The following is a 23,976-nucleotide window of genomic DNA, read 5'->3' as shown; positions in this document are numbered from 1 at the left end:
TGCCCCGTCGCTCGCAAAATAAATTAATTTTGTTTGTCTAAAGGAAGTCCAGCCTTGTAACACCTCTTTGGTGGCCCTGGGCTGTTGAGTGGCCACACTAGTTGAGTCAGGTGATCCTGACAGAATCTGGTTGCCATAGTTACTGGGAGCTGTGTGGAAGAAATGCGGCTGTACCTTTCCTTCCTCCCCATTGTTTAACTGTCGTTAAGATCTTTCAGACTCACCTTCTCCCAGCATTCACCAAGAAATCACAGGGAGCTGGAGTGGCTGTCCCACCATCTCAGAAGGACTCCTCTGTCCTCAGCAAGTTCCAAACTTGGACGGAGGCATTCCTGTACAAACCTGTCAAGTCCAAATCTTGCTTGTTTGGTTGTTTTTTTTGTTTTGAAGACAGTCTCACTATGTAGCCCTGGCTGGCCTGAACCTCAGAGATCCACCTGTCTCCACCTCCCAAATGCTGAGATTAAGGGGGTACACCACTATGCCTAACTCCACATCTACTTCGTAAAGGTGAAGTGGAGTGGAGAGGCTAGCTTCAGGGGTGGCATGCGGGGCGTGGGGGATGACAAGGCCAGCTGCCCAGACATTCCAGGTTCTGCTTTAGAAGGGCCCAGAGCAACAGTTCTCAACCTGTGGGATCTAAGGACACTTTAACAGGGGTCGCCTAAGACCATCAGAAAACACAGATATTTACATTATAATTCATAACAGTAGCAAAATTACAGTTATGAGGTAACAACAAAAGGAATTTTAAGATTGGGGGTCACCACAACATGAGGAACTGTGTTAAAGGGCAGCAGCATTAGGAAGGCTGAGAAACAGTGGCCTAGAGTCATGCTTGGCACAAGGTGCCTGTGTGGCCACCCTAAATAAAATTCTTGCCACCTTTGAGGCCAGGCTCTGTGTTAACACACCGTAGAGGGCTTGAGATTGGGGAACCAACTCCCACCTCCGCTGCAGACAAGCAAGAACTGGAGACTGGGCCGGTTTTGAGAATGCCCCTGTCCTATCCAAACCCACCACTTACAATCCCTCGTGTCCGGGCCTCAGTGATCCGCTTTGGGGCAGATGGCATCTTAAATGACACCGGGGAGGACGGGGACACACAGGTGACAGTCATCTCTGGCCTGCAGGGCTGTGTCTAGGAGACTCAAGTGAACCTGTTACAGAGAAGGACTTCTCACTCAGGCCTGTTTTCTTTACCGCCACTCCATCCCAGGCAGAATAATTAAGTTATGTTTAACTCAATTAATTAATTAGATATAATTTAATTTCTGCCTAACAAGAGAAACCAAAATTAGGAAATAAGATTTTGTTGGGGAGAGTTGAGGGCCTCACACCACTGTCATATTTATTATGACTTTGTCTTCATCTTTTGTCACTCCCTAGTGAGTGCACTCTTGAGACAGTCAGCCTGTCCCTTAGCCAGAGAGATGTCACAGTGCTGTCACAGATGTAACCCTTCCGACACTGACTGAACCTGGCTCTCCTTCCACCTGCCCAGTCCAGGCCCTCCAGGACAGTCGCAGCACACTCGTGGTGACAGACACACGGGGCCTGCGGAACGCTCCCCTCTACTGCTCTGGGGCCAGGCACAACTGGGTTGGCTGGTGTCCACTTCCACCCTGTCACTGAGTCACTCCTCCTCAGCGTCACCATCCAGCCTTCATCACTGAAAACACTCTGTGCTTGGCACCAGAAGGAGGAGGGCAGTGCCAGGCGGCTCCCAACACTGCTATTTATTTTGTGTGTGCATGTGTGTGCACACACATGTGTGCTTGTGCCCACGGAGATCAGACGTCAGGGGTCTCTTCCTTCGTCACTCTCAGCAAACCCAATGCGCAGTGAGGTTGGCTAACTGGCTGGCCCGTGAGCCCTGGATCTTCCCGTCTCCGCCTCCCTGGTGCTGTGGATTACAGGCATGCTGGCTTTTATATGGACTCTGGGGATCTGAACTCAGGCCCTCACTCTGTGCAGTGGGCACTTGGCCAACTGAGTCCTACTAGGCATTTCCTTTGAGTACTGAGACTCTGGCTTGGACAAATCGATTACAGTACTCATCTCTTTCAGTACCCATTCTTCTCCTGGATTCACACCAAGATGGGGGCTTGGGATGTGACTTAGTGGTAGAGTACGCATGTGTTCAGGCCCTGGGTTCCACCTCTAACACCATAAAACAAGACAAAACACCAAGATGAACCTCGCCTCCCTCTTGCGTTACCTAACAGACTAATTTGTCCCTTTACATGAGTCGGTGAGACAGAATATTATGATGATTACGATCATCCCAATTTGTACCTGAACTAACGGGCTCAGAGAGGTTAAGCTGCTCATTGGAAGTCACACAGGGAAGAAGGTGAGAGGCTGGGGCTTGACCCACATCCATTAGATTCCAGAGCTCTTTACACCTTACCGAAGCCCCTCCCAGCCCGGGAGAACATCAGAAGCGGCAGCCTTACTTTGTACAAGTTGACCAACACCTAGGTGACAGCCCCAAATCTGACTACCAAGGGCATCGCTTTCTCCACCATTCTAACACATGACATATTTTTAGTAAAGAAAGTTTTTTGGTATGGTAAAGTAAATTTCCACACACCCATACAGGATATAAAAATTCCTCACCAAGTATAAATTTCAACTATTTTATCACCAAGCACTTTTAATTGAAAATTATCTGCTTCATCCGAATCAGGGATCTGGATTGGTTGGGGGTGGAGAGATGCAAAATTCACAGGGCTGGTACCTCTCCATCTGCTTCAGAGACAAAAAGCCAAAGGCTCTGGGGACCCTCCCCTGAGAGCAAACTGGCAATGCTGTTGAAGAGGAGAACACCCCCAAATCCTGGGGAGACGCTGCATTATCGGGCCCAGCGATCGTTAGTGTTCTCAACTATGCTCAGCGAGCGTCAGGGTGTGGAGGGACACCCCATGTTCAGGCAGATTTGTTTCTAAGGAATTTGTCCTCAGCAGCTCAGGAGACTGACTCAGTTACGGCAGACGTTTCTTCCGTGCTGATTGAGCCAGACTGGCTGTCCCCACACAGGTCAGCCGAGCCCCCGATTTAAAGCTAAAGATGCGGCTGCCAAAGGCTGAGAAGCCGCCAGGCCACTGGCTCCTCACTAGGGTTCAGGTTCCCAGTCGTGGCTGCTAATGATCCTCGAAATCATTCTGTTAGAGTCCAGACATGAAAGGCTCTGGCCCTGCAGGCCTGCTGATGCCAAATGCCCAGAACAGGGAAGTCCGCAGACACAGGAAGCAAGTTGGCTGGGGCCAGGGACTGGGGGATGGCACGGGAGGGAAATGGGGCACTTTTGGAGGTGATGAGATGTGATAGATGGAGGTGATAGTTACACAACATGGTGAGGTATAAAAAGCCACTGTTGCCTTTAAATGGTTAATTCTGCCAGGCATGCTAGTACACGCCTATAACCTCAAATTCAGGCAGTAGAGACAAGAGGACCTTAACTCCAAGGCCAGATTGGGCTACACAGTGAGACCCTGTTGCAAAAGTATTAGCTAGGAGCAGGACGGATGGCTCTGTCTGTAAGTACCTGAGTTCTGATCGCCAGCACCCACATATCTGTAACCCCAGCACTGAGGAGGTGTGGAGAGGACAGAGCCTTGTGCCCTGGAGAAGCCCTGGAACGTTTAACACACAGCTCACCTCTTCAACAGAATGAGGCGCACACCTGCTCTTCCTGGAAGGCTGGGAATGATGTCCTTTTACAACCTGGTGATCCTCTGCAGTCGGATGAGACAGGCCCTGACCGTATCTCCCAGAATTCAGGTTTTTACTTATCCAAGACCCTTTCCCCTAAATCTTGAGATCTAAAATGCTTTTAGATCATAAACCCACTCTTAGGAGTGAGGTCACTTGTACTTTACAACAGCCTAGGTGACTTCTATGTTATCTTAGGGCCAGGCCAATCCTGACATCCACAGGCATTATGTTTACCTCAGTCAAACTCCCCAGACCCTAAATCTTGGGCAATATCTGAGTCAACAGTACACATTCTTGTGAAAGAAGCCAGGTGTATTTTGTAAGGAATCTCAATGTAAACATGTCTTAAATTGTTGTGCACTTGGGACTGAGTTAACTGTTAGCTGAACACTTTTTTCAAAAATTGTGCTGTGCTTAAATATGACTTAAGCAAAATGATCTGGCCAGACCCTAGAAGTTCTGGTCCAGCACTGGTCACAATAAAATCAGGCTAAGCTGAGTTTCATTCTTATCTCTTCGAGGATCACTTTGTCCCTGCCTGCTGTAAAGGGAGTCACCACAGAGGTGGAGAATGGAGCCCCAGAGAGCCACAGCCAGCCAGTCTGGCCAGCGGGCAGCTCTGAATTCAGTGAGACTCTATCTCAAAAGATAAAGTGGAGAGAGGTGAAGGAGGACTCCCAACATCACCACACACACACAAAGAGGTCTTGTCTTGGAAAAATCAGACAACTCAGCCCTGAGGAGCCAGTACCCAGTGTCTGTCTTACTTGCTGTGACTCTGTCTTTTGGGTGTGTTTTACTTTCTTCTCTTTTCCCCTAGCCCTTGTGCTTAAGCATATATTAAAATACCTTTACTAAAATCTCCACCCCTGGGGGTAGCAGGAGCATGAAGACATTGCCAGAATGTTCCAGGCACAACTTAATATTCAAGCCTGCATATTGGTCCTCAGGCCTTCCAAGGACTGAAAATCTGAAGCCAAGCCAGTGACCACCCCCACCATGCCCTGACTAGGGTGATCAATGTCCTGGCTTTCAAAGACCACGAGGGTCTCCCTTACTGCCCACACGACCTCTTGTTTCATCGGTCATCGCTGCAAACGTCTGCATTGGCACCCTTGATTCCGTGTCCCCACGCAGACTTCCTCACTTTGCCTCCACAGACCCCCCTGGATGGCTGGGCCAGCCCCTCCTCATTCCCTACACCCAGGCCGGCACTGTGAGCCTTCTGAGAAGCCATTCTGGCCGCCTCAGAGCGCAGCAAGGGCAGGGCTCACACCCAGGCTCCCGTGCCCTATGGCGGGACGTTAGTGCATGGGTGACCGTAAAATAGGCATATGGTAGGTGCTTCCTCTCCTCTTAGAAGTAAAGGAGCCCATTTGAGGAAAGCACCCAGAGCACACGGGACAGGTGCCCTGCCTTAGCTGCCGCTGTCCCCATTTCTTCTGTAGCTGTCCAGGGCACTTTTTCTTCATCTGTCTTCCTGACTACCCCGTGGGTTCTGTAAGAGCAACAACAGAAATGTTTGGCTAGAACCACAGCCAAAACATCATAGTGATGCACAGGTGAGCCGTACCCCAGTTTACCTGGGGCAGAGGGCTTCCCTGAAGAGGGAACATTTTGGGTACAAAATCCAGGAAAGTCTCAAGCAATGCAGGACAAGAGGGTCTCTCAGTGGTACGTAGGAAACACTTGGAGAGAACAGTAGCCATGTTTAGATGTCACCCAGCTCCATCGACATCAAGATTTAGAAGCAGAGAACGAGGTGTGGTAGCACAGGCCTGTAATTCCTGAGGAGGCTGGGCAAGAGGATCAAGGCCATTCTGGGCTACACAGACTCTCTTCAAAAAGGGGGTGGCATACATTGGGGAGATAGGGCAGTTGGTGATATGTCTGTCTTGAATTTGATCCCCAGAATCCATGTTTCAAAAAAGCTAGGCATACTGCTGCACGGTTGTGATAAAGCACTGGGCAGGTGGAGAGGCAGATCTCCGGCTCACTGGCCAGCCAGCCTAACCTACGTGGTGACTTCTAGGTCAGTGAGGGACCCTGTTTCAAGAAACAAGGTGGATGACTCCTGGGGGACTACAGCCAAGGCTGACATCTGGCCTCCACATGCGAGCACACACAGACACAATGGATGATCTGGAAACAAAAGCCATTAGGATCTAAGAAGAGGGAGGGTGCATTCACACAGGCACCCTCACACCCTCACACTTCCGCTCAGACACGAGGATCCAGTTACAACCGGGCGGTGAGGCTGGCCACCTTCAGAACTGAGCCAGCAGCCCCTTGCATCCTCCAGATTCCTGAGGGTGGAATACGCCTCAACAGGGTGCCCTGGAATGTCCAGGTAGGAGGTCAAGTCGCCATGTGGGTGGACAGACGTGGAACAAGGAAGTGTGGAGGTGGCGGAGCAAGTTGAAACCAGAGGAAGAAAAAAGAAAATGCCAGTCTACCAGTCTCCAGGCTTGGTCATCCCTCATGAAAGGTCGCGGCGACACAAGTCTCCAGCTCTGTGGAAGGGGCTTCTCCCTAGGTTTTGCCTCCACCCACCCTTGGTTCTAGGAAGAATGGGAAGAATGTAGGCAGGGGTGGAAAGACTTGACCCTTCCTCTCTGCATGAGGGCCCAAGGGGCAAAAACCGGTTCAAAGATACCAGAGAGCAGACAGGGACTTCTGAGCCCCCCAATGTCCTAGGCTAAAGCCCTTCAACACACCCCAGTGCCACCACCACAAGCAGCCTGTTCTGAGCCCCACAATGAGATCCCTTCAAGAGTAGGCTCCTCCTGGTAGATCTCTACTTTGCTCAGAAGTACCTGCCATTCTGAACCGACCCTGCCTTTTCCTGGGGCGTAAGTAAATCCTGAAATTTTAGCTTGTACCCCAGGATGCTACATGCCAAAGACTCCTGCAGGCAGTGTGTGGAGGGCTGCAGGTCATCATAAATGCCCTTATAAAGGGAAGGCATGTCAGAGGCTATAGGCAAAGGTAGAGTCCCAGCCCCCACCCCAGAAGCCAGGGAAGCCCAAAAGACACTCCCCACCGGATTAGAGCCGAGAGCACCTAACTTTGGCCCAAGGAGACACCTGAGGGTGTGTCTTGTCCCCTGCCACCCCTAACTGTCAGTTATTTTTATTGTTGTTTTTAGGCAGGGTCTCGTGTATCCCAGGCTAGCACCAAACTGACTACGAAGCTGAGGATGACCTTGAACTTCTGGCCCTCCTTGCTTCTACCTCTCCAGTACTGGAATAAGAGCCTCACCACCACAGCTGAGGCTTGAACTCAGGTCTTCACACACGCTAGGCAAGCACTCTGCCAACTGAGCTATGTTCTTAGCCCCTCCAGCTCCATTTTAAGCCAAGGGTTGGCCTTCCTCTGTGGTCTTCAGGCCTCACAGGGGCCCACCTCTTCTCTGTGACAGTGAAAAGTCCAGTCTTTGGCCCTGCCACCTGCCTATCTCACAGGTCCACCTTCCACAAGGCTCCTTCCTTCCCTGGCCACATCCCCTTCCTGGTTTCTGTTTGCCTCAGGCTCTGAGCACAGGCTTGGAGACCACATCCTCCTAGCAAGATAATGCCACAGTGGCATGCCAGTTTAATGCCACACTGACCCAGACTTTCCAAAGTGGGTCTCCAAGAACTTGGGGTTCCTTCACTACTCAACCTCAAACCCCACCAATGGAGCACAGTCCTTCTCTGGGCCCATGCGTCCGTCTCCAACCTCCTAAGTAGGCTCCATCCCTCTCAAAACAGAGATTCCAGAAGACCAGAGTTCACAGGCAGGAGAAGCCAGGTGGGTTCCATGAACCTGTCGCCACAGTGGGAGAGAGTGCCACAGCTCCTTTCTCCACACTCCTGGCACATTTGGATCATAAAAAAACCCGTCACGGGGAACACAGTCAGCACACCTCAAACCAGTCCAGATCACAGCCAATGAGGCAGAACCCAGAACCACCATTCTGGCAGTGGAGCGAGACTTGACAGCTGAAGACAATGTGGGACCCAGGACAGGACCTCGGAACAGCAGAACTGGCGACATTCAAACGAAATATGGGGTTCAGCTGAAGGGTGGCATGCCCGTGTCAGCTCCTCCATCAGGAGATGTCCCCTGGTGAGGTAAGGCCTAACAACAGACAATGCTGAGCACTGAGTCCAACCTGTCCTCAAAACAGTGTGTTGAAAACCTGATCCCCAAAACTTTAGTTCTGGGAATCTGGGTCTAACGAACAGATCAACGTATTCTAGTGTGCAGGATCATTATAAAAGGCAAGTTAGGTTAGTGCCCTTTTTCCCTACCTCAGGCCTCTGCCACGTGATACGGCAGAAGGCCCCCACCAGATACCATTTGCTAATGGACTTCCAGCTTCTACAACTGTGAACCAGTTTCTGTTCATTATAAGTGTACCCTGTCCCAGGAGAAGGACAGGGCTCAATGGGTAGTACTTGCCTAGCGTACATGAAGCCTTGAGTTTTATCCCTAGTACCTAAACAAGAGGAGGCAGGAGGATGGGAAGTTCAAGGTCATTTTCAGCTATACAGGGAGCTCAAGGCCAGCCAGAGAGTCACAGTGAGACGGTTTCTCAAAAAGAGAAAGAAAGAGAGAGACAGAGAGAGAGGGAGAAGGAGGGAGGGAAGGAGGGAAGACAAGGGAGAAAGAGAAAAAGAAAGAAGAGAGACAGAGAGAGAGAAGAAAAAAGCTTTTTTTAAAACTAGGATTAGAAGAAGCCAGGTGGTGGCGCACGCCTTTAACACCAGTACTCAGAGGCAGGCAGAGCTCTGTGAGCTCAAGGCCAGCCTGGGCTACACATCAAGTTCCAGGCCAGCCAAAGCTACATAGAGAGGGACCCTGTCTCAAAAACAATTAATAAATAAAGTAGGGCTAGAGCTCAGCTGGTAGAATGCTTGGCCAGCATGCACAAAGCCCTGAGATGGATTGTTTTAATTACAGGATTTCATGTATCCTCTTACTGTAGTGAACACACGATGAGGCCTGAGGTGGTGGGTGCTGGCCTAGTGGATGGCTGAAACGTAGACATCTTTGGAACTGGGTAACAGGCAGAGGTGGGGAGGCCAGCAGCCAGGAAAAGGGACAGGAAAGTGGCTGGAAGGGGACTTCTGAGAGAGGCCTCAGACGGAGCCTGCAGGGAGTGAGACCATCCTAAGTCACCAGAGCAGTCAGAGCCGGGAGGCTGAGACCTCAGAGGAAAACTAGAGTGCGGCCCCGCCTGTTCTGAAGCAGTAAAAGCTGGCAGGACCATGGCATACCCTGAGGAGCCATGGGAGGAGAACGTAAAAGCCACATTTGGCAGAAGATGTTGAAGCGCTATGTGACTGCTTTTAAACACATCTAGCAAAATGAAGAAAGAAATGACTTCGCGGAAGTGGAGCGGAGCCAGAGAGGAGCCTGGGAATCTCAGCCTGACTAGATAAACACATGGCATCCCCAGAGGAACGAGGGAGTGGCCGGGAACCATCCTCTGAAGAGAATAGCTTAGAGGGAGTCTGTGGACAATGACAGCAGGCAGGCATGTTGGAGAGCCAGGCAAGCTGGGACCTCAAGGCCAGGTTTCCAGAAGAGCCTCGAAGACCTCAAGATAACCTCACCCCAACTCTAGTGAGGAACCCTCAATCCAGCAGGTGCTGAAGCAGATATGGGGTAGGGTTGGCACATAGCTTCTTCCACCTACCTATACCTCAAAGATACACAGGCAACCTTGGTGCTTCCCAGGTGTCACAGAGGAGACACCACTGTGAGTCCCCATCAGGTTGACAACTGGTGGAATCACAGGGTGAAGCCACCAGACAGTGAGCCTGTGAGAGCGCTCAGTGGGGGAAGCAGGGGACATGGCTGCCCCAGGACTTCAGGCGCTGGCACAGGGAAGGAAGGAATATTCTGCCAGGTGTGGCAGGGCTTGCCTATAGAAAAACAAAACAAAACAAAAACAAAAACAGGTGTGATGGTGCATGCCTTTAGGAGGCAGAGGTAGGGGGAATCTCTGTGAGTGAGTTCAAGGCCTGGTCTACAAATCGAGTTCCAGGACAGCTAGGGCTGTTACACAGAGAAAGCCAGTCTCAAAAACAACAACAATAAACAAACAGACGAATGAATGAATGAATGAATGAACGAATGAATGAATGCATGCATGCAGGGGGACCAGGAGTCTAAGGCCATTCTGGGCTACATAAGACCATGTCTCAAAAAGAGAAAGAAATGTATATTTAAAAAAAAAAATCTGGGGGTATGAGCCTATGCTCATATCTTAATTCTCAAGGGGCAGAGGCAGAAAAACCACAAGTTCAAAGTCAGCTTGATACACAGCAAGACCCTGTCTCAAAAAGGGGTTGGGGGCTAGAAAGATGGCATAGTGGTTACGAGCACTTACTGCTCTTGCAGAAGACCCAAGTTCAATTCCCAGCACCCACGTCAAGTAGCTCACAGGTGCCTGTGACTAGCTCTGGATGGTCCAACACCTCTAGCTTCCACAGGCACGGGCACCAGGAATCTCGTACGTACCCAAAATTTAAAAATAAATAAATCATTTAAAGAAGCAAAAACCAACCAACCAACCAACCCATAACTTTTGGCTTGGGAGAAGGTTCTTCAGAGCTCAACGTGCAAGCATAGGGAGCCGAGTCTGTGATGTCAGAACTGGAGGACGGAGTGGGACGGACCGTGGAGCTGGTGGACAGTTCCGTTAACTGGGATCGTGAGGAGCAGGTTCAAGCGAGAGGCACGTTCTCCAGCACACACCTGCAGGTTACACTGTCCTGTTACAGCGGGCACTCCTTCCTCCTTACCCGGTCCTCTCTAAGGGAATGTCCTCCACCCACAACTTTTTTCACAGGCTTTTAGCAGAAGGAAAATTGCTGAGTTTGTGTCCTAAGTCTCATCCATATCTGACTTCAGTGCGATATGGACTGTGGACTAGAGCTGGGCTGAACAAGCCTTTGACACTATGGGAATGGAATGGACTTCACATGTGACAGGGACATGTGAGGGGCCAGGAGCAGAATACTGTGTCTTGAATGTATTTTATAACCCCTCAGTCCCCACAGGGACCCTGAGAGGGCACAACAAAGAAAACCCTCCCTCACTGGGCACCAATCAGAATCTTGTAGTTCAGCCTCTTGACCCAAGCAGACATGTTTCTATTTGTTCCAATTCACTCGGCCTCTTACTGTAGTCAAGTGCACTAAGAGTGCACAGGAACTTTCTGGGCTAATTTGGCAGCTTTTCTGTAAATCTGAAGCTATTCTAAAGTAAAATGTTTATTTAGGGCTGGAGAGACAGCTGAACAGGTAAAGCGATGGCCTTATAACTACAGGGACTTGAGGACTTGAATTTAACGGGGCGGGCGGGGGGGGGGGGGGGGCGGGTTGCAAGCACAGATAAAGTGTGGCAACATTCACTGGTAGTTCCTGAGCTGGGGGGACAGAAGCGGGTGGGTCCCTGGAGCTACTGGGTAGTTCTGTTAACCCGGATCATGAGCTCCAGGTTCACTGAGAGACCCTGCCTCAAACGCACACATGTAAGCCCAGCACTGGGCTCTCTGGCAAGCAGCGGTGCCTATTTGGTGAGCCCCAGGCTAGTGAAAGACACTATTGCAAAAGAAAGATGTGAGCAGCACCTGAGGAATAACATCCAGGTTGTCCTCTGGCCTTCACATGCACACACTTGTGCATACACAAACATGAACACACACACACACACACACACACACACACACACACACACTAAAATAAAAAGCTTATCTGGGAGGGAAAAAACCCCAACCTGGCTAAATCTCATGTGGAGCTGGCTGGGGTGTAGATACACAGGCCTCCACTGACAGCAAACTGAGGCTCATGGCTGAAAGTGAACATACATGAGTCTGTGGCCATGGATTTCCCCACCTGTGTGGTGAACCTGGCATGGCTCTGACCACCAGAATCCAGAGCTCTCTCTGTAGAGCTGCTGGACAGGGCTGTGGACCGCCCAGTCACCCTGCCACACAAGGACGTGGTACACAGCCTTCAAAGAAGAAGCAGGACATTTTGTGTGCAGAAACACATCTCTGAGAAATGCTGTGTTGTGAACAAGGCAGAACGGCCACAAGGTGCCACCACCCTCATCATACAGGTCCTTCTCTCACACGCCTAACACACCTGAGAACACAAGGGATGATGCAGGGTCCCTGCAGGAAGCAGAGGAGGGCAGAAGAGGGAGGCGACCAACCTTTGCCACAGCCATAATCACATCCAACAAATAAATCCTTTTCTCAGGTGAATACAATGTCCTCAGCCAACCTGTCTCTACCTGCCCCCACTCCCAGGCATCTCTCTTAGGCTAAAGTAACATGACCACAGCCCTTTGTCCTGTGAACTGTGTCTCAGGTCCCTCCTGTTTGCAGAGTGCGGAAGGCTCTAATTACAGGCTGAGGGAAGAACCTATCTGTGGTGACCACATCCGCACAGTCAACCAACCATGGACTAAAGACATTTGGAAAAAGCCAAACCAGTGCACTAAGTATGCACACACTTTTTATTATTCCCGAGGCAATACAGTAGAATAATTATTTACCTACTGTTACACTGTTTTACCATTTTTTCTTTTGGATTAAAAAACAGGGTTTTTTACATACACACACATATATACATATATATTCACACATGAGAATAGTTGCCCAAAGAGGCCAGAAAAAGGCCATTGATCCCTGGAGGCTGGAGTTACAGACACTTATGAGAGTCACCTAACGTGGTTTCTGAGAACTGAACCTTGATCCTTGGCAAGGTGGGAAGCCCTCTTAACCACTGAGCCACCTCTCCAAACCCCTTCTTTTGGATTTTTGAGACAGCCTTGAACCTGGTCCTTTTGCCTCAGCCTCCCCAAGTGCTGGGATTACGGGCAGGCAACATCACATCTGGTTTTGTTTTAGGTCTTATAAGTAATTATTAGAGAGGTTTCTGGGATGATTAACAGTATGTGGGGGATCTGTAGGTTCAACACAAATACCATACCATTTTTTTTATTTTTGGTTAGAGGCCAGAGCACCCATAAATTTTGATGTCCAAGGAGTCCTACAATTAAAGAGCAGTTTTATCATTTAGCAAGAGGACTCTTATTCTATCATTCTCCCACTTTGCAGTTTCTTTGCTGTTTTTGGTGTTGTTTGTTTGTTTTTGTTTTCGAGACAGGGTTTCTCTGTGTAGCCCTGGATGTCCTAGAACTCACTCTGGAGACCAGGCTGGTCTTGTAAAGAGATCCCCCTGCCTCTGCCGCCCGAGGGCTGGGATTAAAGGTGTGGCCGCCACCGCCGCTGCTGGTATTTTGTGCTATGGCCCGTTCTCATGCAGAGACTTCGGAGGGTCAAGGGTGAGTGAGGCACGGGAAGCTGAGCACCTTCCTTGCTGGCCTAAGGAGTCTGCAGGGAGGCAAACGCTAACAACCAACAGACCCAAGTAGACACAGGAGGAGGGAGTTTGGGGGATGGCAAAGGCGATAAGTAGGGTGGGCATCTGCCCAAAGGCAGCCATCTGTGTCCTGGGATGGGGGGGGGGGCAGCAGGAAGGTGGGCCAGGCGGGTGCAGTCCAGTTTCCAGGGCCTCCGCATCAAGGAGGTACCAGTCTGGGCCTCTGGAGGATCCAGCGGTTCCCCAAGTCACTTAACCCTTATCAAGAAGGGAGTTCAGATCCTCAAAATAACCCTCCAACCCCAGAATGCCAGGAGCTACCCAGCAACTCACGACAACACCAAACATATCAAAAGCCAAGGGCACCACTCACAAATGCAAGAGGTCCCAGGCTCCAGAACTTTGTACTGCCCTTTCAGTCCTGCCCTCAAGCTCTTTAAATGTTTCCACAAACCTCTTTTCTTTCTTTTTTTTTTTGGGGGGGGGGTTCGAGACAGGGTTTCTCTGTGTAGCTTTTGGAGCATATTCTGGAACTTGCTCTGTAGACCAGGATGGCCTCGAACTCACAGAGAACCGCCTGCCTCTGCCTCCCGAGTGCTGGGATTAAAGGCGTGTGCCACCACCGCCTGGTGAACCAGTATCTTTTCAAAAGACTCATTTATTTTGATTTTATGTGTGGATGATGTACGCCTGGTGCCTGCAGAGACCAGAAGGCGGCACTGGGTACCCTAGAACTGGGGCTACCGAGACACACATCAAACCCGGGTCCTCGGCAAGAGCAGCCAGCGCTCTTAACCTCTGAGCCCTCTCTCCCTCCCCAAAACAGTATCTTAACTTTTCTTCTAAAATTGACCCCATATTTCTCTCTGCTTTCTTTAAGTCTGGGAGAAGACGGGAAATGAAAAGATGGGGAGAAGGGAGAGAGAGGGTCTGTCTACACTTTTTGGTTCTAATTCATCCCTGGCTACACCAGGGGCCATGGCAGTACACCACCACCACCTTCTCCAACATGCTGCTATGAAGTTTTGAGGACTTGGACCCCATCAGAACCAAGTGTGTAAGAACTCTACACAAACAGTTACTAGTGTTGTGACTCAAAACACTGATGCGTCGGGGCTAGGGTGTGACTTGGTTGGTAGGGTGATTGCCCTGCATGCATGAATCCCTGGGTTCAATCCCCACAAACCCTAGTGGTGCAGGTCTGTAATCCTAACACTCAGGAGGTGGAACCAGGAGAATCAGAAGTTCAAGGTCACTTGCAGCTATACAAAGGGTTTGAGGCCAGCCTGGGCTACGTGAGATCCTGTCTCAAAGGCAAAGGGGCAGGAGAGAAGACTCTGCTGTTAGAACACCAGCTGCCCCTGTGAAAGACACAGCACACATCTGGCAGCTCAAAACCCCTGTAATTCCAGTTCCAGGGGACTCCAAGTCCTCTTGAAGCCTCTAAGAGCACTGTATGCAACACACACACACACACACACACACACACTTAAAGAAAAAGTTACCCCCAAAGCCCAGCTCCTTGTTTGACCTAGAGTTTCAGGACTAGGCCTTTTCCATGAAAGCAGGACTGTTCTGACCGACTCCATCGTCTGACAGACTCCATCATTCTGGCCCTCTGCCAGGAAGGCTCCTCACCAGACAGGCTCATACGTACAGCTTAGGAAAGATGACCAAAAGTCAATACCACGTGTGGCTGGACTTTGTCACAGGCTAGCTGTCACCTGTTACACAGACTGTCCCCACAGTCACGTCTAGAGGGCGTGACTAGATGTTGCCTGCTTCTCTTTCTTGTAATGCATATCCCAACAGTGTAAGTTATCTGTAAACATTTCCTCCTGCCAGAGAAAAGCTGTTCCTGCCCTGTAGTACTTCCTGGGAGTGACGGAGCCAGATGGCCATCTGCTCTCATCACTGGGATCTCTAGTCCCCCAGGGTCCCGAGATCTTCCTTGACATCATTCAGCTGAGAGCCCAGCATGATTGTACACACTGGTAATCCGACCATCAAGGGCTACACAATGACTCAAGGCTGAGGCACATGCGTGCTCACACACATACATACATGGGAGATAAATACCTTAAAAATGAAAAGGAACCCGGACAAGCGGAAGCTCTCGGACAGCGCACACTGGACAAGCCCAGGGGACCGTGCCCCACCTCTGCAGGCCTTACTGGAGTCTTTTTCCTTGTTTAAAAATATTTTATTTTGAAATGGTCTTGCTAAGTAGGCCTGGCTTGAACTTGCACTGATCCTCCTGCCTCTGCTTCCCCAGTACTGGAATTACAGGTGTGCACCACTACACCTAGCTTATTCTGAACTCTCTAGAACAGTTTTCAAAAATGTATCTTTTATTATTATGGGGGTGGGGAGGGAGCTGGTGTGGAAGTCAGAGGACTACTTTCTGGAGTCAGTTCTCTCCTTCCACCTTGCGTGGGTGTCAGGGATTGAATTCAGGTCGACAGGCTTGCACAGCAAACACACTGACCTGATGAGCCACCTCAGCTGCCCCAGAACCAGCAGCTTTTCCTGAGGCACTGTCCTGTCCAGGTGCCTGACAGGCGCATTTGGAGTACCTTGTAGTGCTCAGTTCTCAGAGCCTCCTAGCTAGCCTTCTTCAATCCCAGACCTCAGTAGATGGAGGCATCAGGCCATTTTGGAATACATTAGACCCTGTCAAGAAAGGAGGAGGGAGGAAGTGAGGGAGGGAGGGAGGAAGGGAGGGAAGGAGGGATGGACGGAGGGAGAGAAATAAAGAAAGGAAAGAGGGAGGGAGGGAAAGAGAGAAAGAAAGGAAGGAGGGAAGGAAGGAAGGAAGGAAGGAAGGAAGGAAGGAAGGAAGGAAGGAAAGCCAGCCAGTCCTGCTAGGCAGTAATCCAAGGGGTTTGGAATCCTGGAACCGGGTTTAGGTAGTTATCTAGTATGGCCTTCCAGGGCCAGAGATAGGACTCAGGCCCATTCCTCCAACTGTTTACCAGGAGGGAGGGGTCCAGCTACAATGTCCCACAAGCCTATAAACATCTAACAGCTCCCTAATATTTGAGGTGCTGTGGAGTCTCACATCTACTTCCTAGCCCAGTGTTGACAGATTCCAATGGCTGCAGGTTACCAGGTGGCTTTGGGAAGGATGCCTTTAGTAAGACTTAGGATCATGTGAAAACACCTATGGCATCCAGCATTCTCTTCAGGCCCACCCTACTTCCCAGGGCCACCTACACACAACCAGTCCTGATGGCACATGACTGCCTCCTGGGCCCTAATTGCTTCTTACTCTAGGCAGGTTCTGTTTCTGCAACTGGACTGTACTATGCTCCTCTGGGGCAAGAGCCCACTTGAATTGGATTCCCAGCACCAACATGGCCGCTCACAACAGTCTGCAACTCCATTTCCAGGGGCTCGGACACCGTCTTCTGACTTGTGTGGGCACCAAGCATGCAAGCAATACACAGACAAGCACGCAGGCAAATCACTCATACACAAAAAATAAAAATTAAGCCAGGCATGGCGGCGCACACCTTTAATCCCAACACTCAGGAGGCAGAGGCAGGCTGATCTCTGTGAGTTCCAGAATAGCCAGGGCTGTTGTTACACAGAGAAACCCTGTCTCAAAAAAAAAAAAAAATTAAGTTAATTTTTAAAAGCCATTTTCTTTAGGCCAAGCAGGAGGGCCAAAATCTATAATCATAGCTCTTAGGAGACTGAGGTAGGAGGATAATGAATTTAAATCTGACCTGGGATATTCAGGGAGACTGGGGTAGTCTGAATATAATTGGCCCCCATAGTTCATAGGGAGTGGTATTATTAGGAGGTATGGCTTTTTTGGAGTGGGTGTGGCCTTATTGAAGGAAGTGTGTCACAGGGGGTGGGTTTTGAGGTCTTTTTTGATCAAAACACTCAGGGTACTCAGTTCACTTCCTGTTGACTGCAGATCAAGAGGTAGAACTCTCAGCTCCTTCTCCAGCAACATGTCTGCCTACACACTGCCATGTCCCACCTTGATGATAATGGACTGAACCTCTGAACTGTAAGCCACCCCAGTTAAATGTTTTCCTTTATAAGAGTTTCTGTGGTCATGGTGTCTCTTCACAGAAATAGAACTCTAACTAAGACAGAGACCCTGTCTCAAACAAACAGATACAAATTTTTAAAACTGTATGCTTCTTTTTTTTAATCTAGGTGTACTGATGAATGCATGTCTTTAATCCCAGCACTTTTGAGGCAGAAGCAGGTGGATCTCTGTGAGCTGAGGCCAGGCTGGTCTACAGAGTAAGTTCTAGAACAGCCAGAGCTACATAACAGAGACCTTGTTTCAAAAGGAAGGAAGGAAGGAGTAAAAAGAAAGAAAGAAAGAAAGAAAGAAAGAAAGAAAGAAAGAAAGAAAGAAAGAAAGAAAGAAAAAAGAGAAGAGAAGAGAAGAGAAGAGAAGAGAAGAGAAGAGAAGAGAAGAGAAGAGAAGAGAAGTAAGGACTGGAGGGATATCTCAGTGGAAAGAGACTTGCCCTACAAGTGTGAGGACCAGAGTTCAGATCCTGGAACCCATGTAAAAAAGGCAGGCATTGCAGCTGCCTGTAATTCCAGCATTCCAGAGTCAGACACAGGGGTTGAGGGTGGTGGGGCTGGGGCAGCTGGCTAGCTAGCCAATGGGGAGCTCCAGGTTCAGCACAAGACCCTACCTCAACAGTTAAAGTAGAAGTCAAGTGAGGAAGAAGTCTGACATTACCTTTGGGTGTCCACACTCACCCACACAGATATGCACCCTCACACACACGTGAACAGGAATATGCACATGCACTCACACCACACATACACACACTTAGAAGAAGAAAAGTAGCCATGTTTAGTGGTATATCCCTGTAATTTCAGAACTTAGGAAGTGGGGGCAGGAGGATCCGGAGTTCAAACTTAGGTAGACCTGGGGAGTTAGTGGCCAACCTGGGCTATATGAGACCGTCTCAAAAAGAGAGAGGGAAAAAAAGGTTTAAAACAAATTTAAAAGAGACGAGACCCTAGGATTTAGCAGAAGGAAGACCTGTCCAAGCTGAACAGTCTCCTGGACCTCCTACTCTCCGTTTTCAGCCATGCGTGGGTGGTACATGCCACGTTTGGGTGGTACATGCTGTGGGAAATACAGGCTCCCTGGTAGAGAATGGTTTCCTAGATTTAGGTATCAGATCAACACACAAAGGACAAGGCCTTCACAGAGATGAATCGGCTTTCAACTACCAATGTAATCCCCTACAACCAATTCTTCCAGAAAGAAAAAGAATTCTTCTATCCACTCCGTGCCCACTGCCCACCACCCCAGCCCTAGAAAGGATGCACAAGGCTGGGTGGTATTAATATGGAGATCTCAGAAATGACCGCAGTAAGGGAAAAGAGCTGGCACGCAGATGGATGTGAGCCTTAGAAAATGGCATAGTTTGTAAACAAGACGGAAATCAGCTGAGAGGGCCAACCGGTCTGGTCTTTGAGGTCTTGGAAGAAGGAGCAAAGTATTCCTTAGGACAGTGTGTGTGTAACGGAGCAGGACTGAACTAAACCCGGGACTGTATGTCCATGAGAACAAACATTGCTTAACAATTCTCAAGTGCAGAGCACCGGCCATTCAAGGAGAATGAACGGGGCTTCTCACATGCCACAGAATGAGGGGGGAGCAGACTGAGACAACAGGGCAACCCAGGGCCCTCTGTGGTTTAGAGGGCTAAGCCTCTTTGGGAAAGGAAGAAAAAACAGCTTTTGCAGGGTGGTGTCTAACCGCCCTGACAAACTTGATACCATACACCTTGGAGAGGAACTCAAAAGCTCTTAGTAAATTATTTCAGAGAAATGTTTTCAAATTCCATCTTCTGAATTTCAGTGGTTTCTGCAGGGTCATATGTCCTACAAGTCAAAGATAAAGTTACCACAAGCTTAAAGTCAGGTTCAAATACAGCATAACTACAAATTACATTGATTTGTGGAATGGAAAAATGTTCCACGGCAAGCAGAGCTGCACCCTACAATCAGTGTGGACCGCTTCCCTGGGGATCCCGGGTGAAACCACATCCCAGGCTCCCCCATGATGCCAGCTTTTGATGAACGGCACCAAAAGCATCACTGAGCCTGCGCCAGGCTATCAGATCCTGCATGTCCCGATTAGTGCCGGGGTGTGGGGTGGGGACGGTTCAATGACAAAAGACGGGGCCACCGACAAAGAAAGCGGGTACCAGCTTCAAATCATTGCTCAAATTATGTCTGATTTCATCTTCACATTCCCTGAAATCCTGCTGGGTTTTGTTATTTATTTTTAATTCTTAAATTGCATTTCTTTAGTGTGTGTGTATGTGTGCTTGTGCGTATGTGTGCCACAGTGCAAGTGTGGAGGTCAAAACACAACTTGTGGAAGTCAGTTCTCTCCTTCCACTACACAGATTGTGAGGCGGGACTCAGATCACAGGACCTGGTGGCAGATGTCTTTACCTGCTGGGACATCTAGCCAGTCCTACTGCTGGTTCTTAATATAAATTTTTCAAATATCAGTACATGGTCCATAAACGGCATTGGAATCAGAGATGAGCAGGTCAATGCTAAGTTTTCTGTTGCCGTTTCAGGATTTGTTTTTACTTTTGCTAGTTTGGTTTCCTGAGACAGGGTCTCCCTGTGCAGCAGCCCAAACTTGCCATGCAACAATCCTCTGGCCTCAGCCTCCTGAGGGCGGAATGAGAGGTATGTAGCCTTGTGTCCACTAACACTGAAATCTTAAACTCCAAGATCACACGCTCAAGAGGCTCCATAGGTCAAATGGCTTACATTTTTCACAAGTCTTCCAGTGTGTCCAACCTGTGCCCTGTAGGCCATTTGCACCCCAGGGAGAATGAGACCTGACATAATTCTCTTTTGTAACCTGACTGCAGGGTTCTCCCATGTGAGCTCTGTAGATGGTATCAGTAATGATGCCAGACACACTTGCTAGGCTTCGGACCCTGGGGAGTTAGCGCTCTGCATGGTGTGGGGCTGAGTGGAGGGAGAGCTGTTGTCCACTATGTACTGACGCGCAGACAACTAAGTTGCCAAGGACAACACACAGCATGTTGGTGATTGAACAGAAAGGGAACTGGCTGGGCCTCAGAAGCACAGCCTCCTTCTGACTGCTTCCTGCCTTCCCCTCCCCACCGGCAGGTCAAGGAACCAGGGTTTCTCTCCAAGGCTGTCATAGAACCTGGGGCTATTACTCTAACTCTGCAGGAGCCACCTGGCTACAATGGTGTGCTGGTCTGGGGATGTGGTTCAATATCCAGGACCTACAGAAAAAGCCAGGCATGGTAGCACATGCTTGTAACCCCAGCGCTGGGGAGACAGCCTTCACAGTCTCTGATACTCACTGACCAGGCAGTGAGTTTAGCTAATCTAAGCGGTAAGCCCCAGGCCCATGAGACATCCTGTTTCAAAGGCGGTAGGCAGTATTCCAGAAGATGACCCAAAGTCCCCAAGTTGTCCTCTATTCTCTGTACACATGGTTACATGAACCTACCTGCACTTAAAAACTTATTTAAGTTTTATTTTTTACTTTCAATTATGTATATATTATGTGTCCAGGTGTGGGTATGTGTATACGAGTGCAGTGCCCACAGAGGCCAGAAGAGGGCACAATATCCTCTGGAGCTAGAGTTTTCAGGCAGTTGTGACCTGCTTAACATGGGTGGTGAAACTGAACTCAGGTCTTCTGGAATAGCAGCAAGCTATTGCTCCAGACCCCGTGCACATGAATTTAAAGAAAGAGAAGAGGAAAAGGAAGAAGAAAAAAATTCCTCTCTTGCCTGATCATAGTTGTGAAAACCTGAGGTCCTACCCTACCCCAGGACAAAGAAATTCACAGAATGCCAGAAAAGACTGAGCAGACTTGCGTCAGCCCCATCATCTATCATCCTTGTAGCAATAAACATCTATCTCAGGGTCTTTGGTCTTCATATATGAAAACTCTTGGACTTGTTATACTTTTCTGTAGTTAATTTCTCTTTTGTTGAAGGCATTTTGGATGTGACTCTTAGACTGGTGGGACAGGGGCCATACCTTTCTGTGTCTACAAACCTAATGAAATGACACACAGATCTCCAAAGACCTGTAGCCAAGTGACAACTTCAGTGGGTCTAACGTTGTCATCACGGTGTCTATCCAGAGTGCCAATGAATGCTCAACAATAAAGTGAAGTTATGAGGACCCCTGGAAAGCAGCACTTGACCTCAAACACCAGTTCCACGGTAAGTAAACACCAGTCATGTTCAGAGTCAGCCATGGTGGCCAACGGGCTGCAAGACAGAAGCAGAGTCTGTTTACCTGTGGACACAGGCCACCTGGCTCCCCGGGTTATTTTCATGGCAGCAGAAAGCCAAAACAAACAGAAAAGGAGAGACTGGTGCCAGCACTCCAGGGCTTCCTCTTCCCACTTCCCTTCAGAGGTGGGGGAAGGAAGGGGTCCTGCCCATTCTCACAGTGGCATTGGGCCATGCCCCAGCAGCAGGGATGACGGGAATAGATTAAGGTAGAAAAGCAGGAACAGCTTATCATCTCAGCTTAGGCTGGGAATGCCTGCCAACTCCTTCCGTCTTTGACCCTGGACTTATCTGCACCTCCACCGCAGCTTTGCTGGGATTCTTCTGCTTATGTGCAGTGTGCTCAGACCTCAGCTTTTCCATATAACTTTCCCTGTCTAGGAATGCCTCCCAGCTTTAGAGGAATTCTGAGCTGAGCTCTGCACTTTTCAACAGCATGCCTGATTTCCACCCATAGCATAAGCCACTCAGGACCAGGAGCCATTTTTTTAGCACCTTTACAGAACAAGGTGTAGTCCTCCACCCTCCTGTGGCCAGTCCATAAGGAAGGACAAAGGAAACGTATGTGCCAAAGACATGAGAGCTACTTCAATCTAGTATTTTAGAGACTCAAGAAACTGATGAGACATTTTAGAGCAATCACTGGGTCACTTAATCCAGAAAAACATCACACAGATTTTTTTTTTTCCAGGCAGGAATAAAACTATTCATTATTAATGCTTTTAGTGCAACAGGAAAGAGAGAACAATGGGCCTCTCTCACAGTAGACCTACAGCAAATGTTTCTTAGACGTACACTTTTATAAAGCAAGGACTGGCTGAGAAGAGAGCCAGGTGAAGTATGGGTGTATTCTAGGCCAGGTAGAGCGAGTGACACACCCTCTGGATCCTGATCCGACTGATAAAGCCAAACACAGGAGGAATTCCTGATACCACCCAGTGCCTTTCTTTACAGCCACCTACATTAGTTGTTTTAAAGAGCCAATCTGGGAAGGCTGGAGTGGAGAGCAGAACGGCAGGCAAGCACCTACTGGTGGAAATCATTTCCTTCAAAGGACTCCAATATGGAGTCCAGGAGTCCCTGAACCAGCTCCCGCTCACCATGCCAAGGGGAGGGCGGTTAGATTTTGAAAAGGCTGGAGGAGCGGGCAGGATGGCACAACGCTGTAATCTCAACACTGTGAAGGCAGAAAGTCCAGGAGTTCAAGACCAACCTCGGCTACATATGGAGTTGGGATTCCAGCCTGGACTATATAAGACCCTGTCTCACTCAAAACAACAAAAGCTGATGGGAGTTCAGAACGCCTGTGACTCTCACAAACTATTTCCCAACGACTACCGCTCAATCAACAGTGAGTGACATCAGCTCCACTATCCGGAAGCACAAAACCCGACAATATTAGGGAAGGTCCAAGCGGCCTGATCACTGTAGCTCCGCCTTTCCAGAACACACCCATGCCCCTCTAACCCTTCCTCTTAAGCTTGAACGGAAGGTACGGGCTCAACACCAAATAACGATTAAGCACACCGTCTGGACCCACGCTGACTAGAAACCCCCCGGGAAGCAAGAACTGGGCTGGCTGGGCAGTCAGGGCCACGTCCACCGTCATTACCGGTGGCCGTTGGGCTAGGAGCTCCGCGATCTCACCGGATCCCCTGCGCACCGGCACGCCCGCACCCTGCTGGGAACCCGCGTGAAACCCACAGGGATAAGAGCAAAAATGCCGACGCGCGGGCCCGGAGCAGCTACGGAGCATCTGGAAAGTTGTCCTGCTTTTTGTCTGTTCACTTTTGGTCTCAGACTCCGCAAGCGATCGTTCTCCAAATCGCAACTTAGATTCTAGAGGCTACTAGAGAAAACCGCGCCGTGTCCTATAAGCCCCAGGGGCATCATCTGGAGAGATTCAGATGGTAGCTGAGCACTCCGGGCCTGCGGACCAAAGACTACCAGAGCACGGCTGGAACCCCTCACCCTGAATCCCGCCCAGAGCGCGCCACCCGGGTCCCGCGACATCGCCACCCGCCACCCGCGGAGAGCGCGGTGTCCCGGGGCTCTAGGCAGGTGCCAGAGCGCGGCCCTCGCCTCGGAAGCCGCCCTGCGCCCCGCGCCTGGCGTTCCCCACGCAGCACCCAGCAGCGCCACACTCACCGCCGCCCGCGCCGCCTGTCGAGCCGGGAGGTCTGCACTAGCCGCGCGCGCGGGCCGGGAGAGATCCAGGGAGGCAGGGCGAGCCGGGGGCGGGGATGTTTCGGGGCGTGGCCTGGAGGGGGCGGGAGGCCATCTGGGGCGGGGCCTGGGAGGGCGGGGCGACAGCCTGGTTACAGGCGGGGTGGGAAGGAAACTGCGACCAGAGGGGCTCTCAAAAGGCGGGGCGCGGGGAGGCGGGGCCAAGAGGGTCCAGCGCGAGGCGGACTAGACGAGCGGCGGAGGCCTGGGAGAGGGCGGAGCGAGGAGTTTACTCTTTGTTTCTAACACCCCAACTATACATCCTCCCTCAAAAAGGCATAAAGACAACCTACGGAACGGGAGACAGTAATTGTAGGTCATGTAGCTGATGA

General features: G+C 50.0%; 1 protein-coding gene across 1 annotated transcript in view; it reads right to left on the bottom strand.

Moving 5' to 3' along the window:
• The window catches only part of Litaf (lipopolysaccharide induced TNF factor), a 35,155-nt gene extending 11,494 nt beyond the window's left edge, over positions 1-23,661 (bottom strand). Inside the window, exon 1 of the mRNA XM_059269122.1 lies at positions 23,567-23,661. The gene's annotated coding sequence lies outside the window, so the exon portion shown is untranslated. The remainder of the gene's footprint in view (positions 1-23,566) is intronic.
• Positions 23,662-23,976: the final 315 nt, after the last annotated feature.

This window comes from Peromyscus eremicus, chromosome 8a (assembly GCF_949786415.1).
Source record: "Peromyscus eremicus chromosome 8a, PerEre_H2_v1, whole genome shotgun sequence".
Classification (NCBI taxonomy): domain Eukaryota; kingdom Metazoa; phylum Chordata; class Mammalia; order Rodentia; family Cricetidae; genus Peromyscus; species Peromyscus eremicus.
This window is presented reverse-complemented; position numbering and strand designations above follow the sequence as displayed.